Source organism: Saccopteryx bilineata, chromosome 11 (assembly GCF_036850765.1).
Source record: "Saccopteryx bilineata isolate mSacBil1 chromosome 11, mSacBil1_pri_phased_curated, whole genome shotgun sequence".
Lineage (NCBI taxonomy): Eukaryota > Metazoa > Chordata > Mammalia > Chiroptera > Emballonuridae > Saccopteryx > Saccopteryx bilineata.
In genome coordinates this window covers 7,260,775-7,265,263 of record NC_089500.1, presented here as the reverse complement: position 1 = coordinate 7,265,263, position 4,489 = coordinate 7,260,775, and the positions used below count along the sequence as shown (strand labels likewise).

At 41.1% G+C, this 4,489-nt stretch overlaps 1 non-coding gene across 1 annotated transcript; it reads right to left on the bottom strand.

The window, feature by feature from the left end:
* Positions 1-3,722: 3,722 nt before the first annotated feature.
* TRNAS-GGA (transfer RNA serine (anticodon GGA)) lies at positions 3,723-3,798 on the bottom strand. The gene has a single exon. It is a non-coding gene; the product is annotated as a tRNA-Ser (tRNA).
* Positions 3,799-4,489: the final 691 nt, after the last annotated feature.

Genomic DNA, 4,489 nt, shown 5'->3' with positions numbered 1-4,489 from the left:
CAGAGGGTAACTTCAGGTCAGTTTTCACAGCTTCTCCAGCGCCCCTCTGCTCTTTAAAAATAACGGTCTCAAGGTATACTCATGACAAAGAGCCATATTTGTGGGTGGTGTGTTCTGCTTCCCTTCAACCACCCAATATACAATGAATTATGTATTCATTTTGTTAATTTTTGTTTCTTTCCACGGGAAAATAAATTTTCCCGTAGAAACTATTTTTTGTTTATTTGTTCTCTGTAGTATCCGCAGTATTTGGAACAGCACCAAGGTTGTATAATTATAAGTGCTCATCCAGTAATTACTAAATGAAGACATCCTTGAGGGTTATGCTTATCATTAATTGCTCTCCCCGAAACCAGAGATCTAGGGCTTGTGCATGTTGTCCTGTCTGAGTGTTTTATTTTTCCGTTGCAAGATCAGCTGGAATAAATTAATGGTTTAACTTGAAAGGTGATTTGTCTGAAACCTAACAGAAAATCACTATAGTCCTTGCAAAACATGCCTTGCCCACTTGCCTGAGTCTTCATTATTATTATTACATCCATCACCCCTACTTCTTATGCTGCTTTGACTTCCTGTCTGTTCCTAAGAGACAGTTCAGTGTCAGACACAGGAGCCTATCTATTACTGTGTCATTGAATTTCCTGGAATCCTTTCATTTCCAACTGGTGGCGATGCCGTCCGCATATGTAGAGATGCTGGGGTCCCATCAAATGCAGCTATGACCTGCAGTAATAGTAGCACAAAAACCTGAAGTATTAATGTACATAATACAGTATTTGCTGTAATCAATTGCATAATTTATTGGGCATCAATACCAGCAGGAAACCAGTAGACCTAATGCCATATTGGTACTAACTAAAGCCAGCATTCTAGTTAAATTGCTCAAGAAACACTAATTCCTCTCCTCCTCCTGTCTACTTACAGGTCCTCTTACCTCAGTGACTTCTCATTTTATTCTTTTTACTTCTGCTCCATTTTAAATGTATCCAATGTGGACAGAAGGAGAGATAGAGTGACAGGTCATTTTAACTCTTGGCTTTTTATCTTTTATACTCCTCTTTAATCTGCTCACATACTCTGTCCCGAGACAAAAACTTAAGTATTTCTCAGACACTGTTCCTACTTAATTTTATCTTCATTCCAACCATGATTTTTAAAGGTGTGTAGCAGAGTAGAGATTTAATTGGGTAGCAAGAGACAAGCTATGCCAACTTGTTGATCAAGGGAAGACTAAGGGAGTAAACCGGGTAGAAGAGAAAGTTGGTCTGCTCTTATGGAAAGGGACCATAATAAACCTTTTGCCGGAATCAAGGGCTCCACTACCTCTGAAGGAAGCTTAAGAATCTGACTATAGAAATTAATGCGAGGTTGAAAAGGTGAATATTCAAGTTCTTAAATATCTTCATTATAAAGTATGGCAATGCGGGAGAGTCAAATTTTTACCTCTACACTTTTAGGATATTTTGTGTGTGCCTGAAAATGAAAATAACATAAGACATATCAACAAGAGAAATGCATACAAGTCTGTGTGTGTTTCACTGGACACAGGAGACCTCCTAAGAAAAGGAAGACCCAAGGAAAGGACAGAGCCTGCATGTTTATACCAGGTTGAACAAAGTGAGACAAGTATGGAAAAGACGGTTTTTGTCTTTCCCTGGAGAGGGTTTGGGTATGAATATACCAGGAGGCTAAAGAGAGGCAAAATTACTCTAACAAGAACTGTTTGTACAGAGTTCTCTTGGCTTTGACTCCCTGTTGAAGAATGCTTTTTGTTTGTTTGTTTGTTTGCTTTGATGATGTTTTTCTGGTACAGGAGGACGTCCTCACATGGGAGTTTTATCTCGTCAGAGGAAGAAAAGGTGAGATTCGAAGGCCTTTCTTTGCTTCTGTTGTTTTCTAAATGCCTTTGGCTCCAAGTCATCCCTACGCCAAACTGGCATTTTGGGGGAGGGTGGCGTATTTTGCCACCCTTCAGCAACAATCCTATTAATATAGAAAATTTTCAAATCAAGAGTTATCTACTGCCTCCTCCACCCATATAAAATCTTGTTGATATATACATACTCTTGAAAGGTTCTATTAGAAATCTGTGGATTCCAAATGCTCTAAGGAGGAAAGTGTTTTTTAATGCCCTGAATGAATTCTAGTATACATTAAACCTCTGTTAATTTAATTTTAAATCAGAGTTAACTAAATCAAATACTCTTACAAGACAGCGGAATAAGTGAAAACAAAATACACCTGTTTTCACATACATCATGATGTTAGATCAAAGCCAGATTACATATATTTTTATAAAAGTTTATAGTTTATTCTAAAATAGTAGTTTTCAAATGTAGAAAAGCTGGATTCTCTCCCTGATTCAATTCTCTCTTAACCCCTAATGTAAGAAATGTATGAAAGCTAAGCTGCTCTAAGAGAAGCGGCTTGCTGGTATGCACGCGCTCATCAGCCGCGTTGTATGCAAATTTGAAAACCTGGGGCTTGACGGAATACCAGCTGAAAGCCAGGGTTCTATACCAGTCATCTCTTTCACTTGATGAAAGAACCAATATTCTTTTGATGCCACCATAAAATTGCAAGAATATCAGTCTTCAGAAAGATGTGCCTAAGGAGTTGCAGGAGGTCGGTAGCCTTTTGCCCTTTCCCTTGAGCGTAAGTCTTCCACTTGCTACGAGGAGCCCTTCGCAAAAGTCGGCATCATGTCAGAGCGACAAGGCCTTTGCATCAACACATCCCAAAGCCACTAGTTAGATGCGTGCCTGATCCTTGGGCACACTTTCTAGAAGTTGTACTTTGGAAGTTTATCCTCATTTTTTATGGTGTTTCCCCATTTCTAGTCTCTTAAAATTCTGACATTTTAAGTCAGAGTGCTTACTAGTCATCTAAAGCTGGATATGCCAGAAAGAACTGGGCACCCCACTAAGTGAACTGTAAGCCACAGGCAAAAAGATAGTGAAGGGAGCAGATTCCATTAACCCAAAATGCACGTCTTTGGCATAAGGACCTTCTTTGCACTGGTTATAGTTAAGGAGCAGCAGACAGAGGAGAAGCTCTAAGCAGGGAGTTGAAGTTGCCCTCTTGTTGAGACATTTGCATGTGAAAGGGAAATCTTGTGTAAGGGCATCCCAGTTCAAAACACTGTTCCCATCCTGGTGAAATGGCCAGAGTTCTTCAAGCAAAACTGCAATGACACTTTGTTTCTTAGTGTTAAATTGGAAAGGACATTCATTGAAATATAGTGTAACAGCCCTGCAATGGTATACAAGTAACTTATCTCTGCAATCTAATTTTTATACTGATGTTGGTTTAAAAATATGTATATATTTTTTCTAATGACACATGGCAGGGAGGGGGGTTGCAAATAATGTATATGCTGTTCAGTCCTCTATTGTGATCTTAAGAATTTAAAAAATACTGACTTTTTTTTTTTTTTTTTTTTGTATTTTTCTGAAGCCGGAAACGGGGAGAGACAGACAGACTCCCGCATGCGCCCGACTGGGATCCACCTGGCACGCCCACCAGGGGCGATGCTCTGCCCCTCCGGGGGGTCGCTCTGTTGTGACCACAGCCACTCTAGTGCCTGGGGCAGAGACCAAGGAGCCATCCGCAGCGCCCGGGCCATCTTTGCTCCAATGGAGCCTCGCTGCGGGAGGGGAAGAGAGAGACAGAGAGGAAGGAGAGGGGGAGGGGTGGAGAAGCAGATGGGCGCTTCTCCTGTGTGCCCTGGCCGGGAATCGAACCCGGGACTTCTGCACTCCAGGCCGACGCTCTACCACTGAGCCAACCGGCCAGGGCTAAAAATTACTGACATTTTCATGTCAAATTAAAATGACCATCAGAAAACACACACACACACACACACACACACACACACACACACAAAACCCATCAGAGCTCATCTTCTCCAAGATCCTTTGGACCTTTGATCCTTGACCTGTGCTTTCAATCTTCCTGAGACAGGTACATAATACCCCAGAAGGTAATAGATAAGTTTAATTTTTTTTAAATATTCTCTTTTTGAACCAAACATTTACCCTATTACCCTATTTTTTAATTCTTCTTTAACAAGAAAAAAATCAAAATCCCCTTATCATGGTAGCCCTACAGATACCAATTCAGATAGCTATCAGAGTCTCCAGCTCTCGCTCTGTGAAATACATCAGCACCCTCTGTTTTTCTGTGGTATTTTAATGTTTTATTCCAATGTTCAGGATTCGGTTTTGAGGGGGTGCCACGTGCCACTTTAGCAGGTGGATAGTTGTGAGCTGAAGACAGAGACGACCCAGCAGACGCAGGAGAAGCTTGTCTTCACTCCCTGGACTGCCTACAAGGATGTAGAGAAGGGAGCCTGTACTGGAAACAGCTATCTCATGGCCTGACAAACATTTGTTCACCAAACATTTGCTCTTCTCATCTTCCTGTGAATTCTTTTCCTCCTCTTTGAAGCCCTAAACCCCATCTCTTTGTCCTTAGCCTTAGAGTCTCC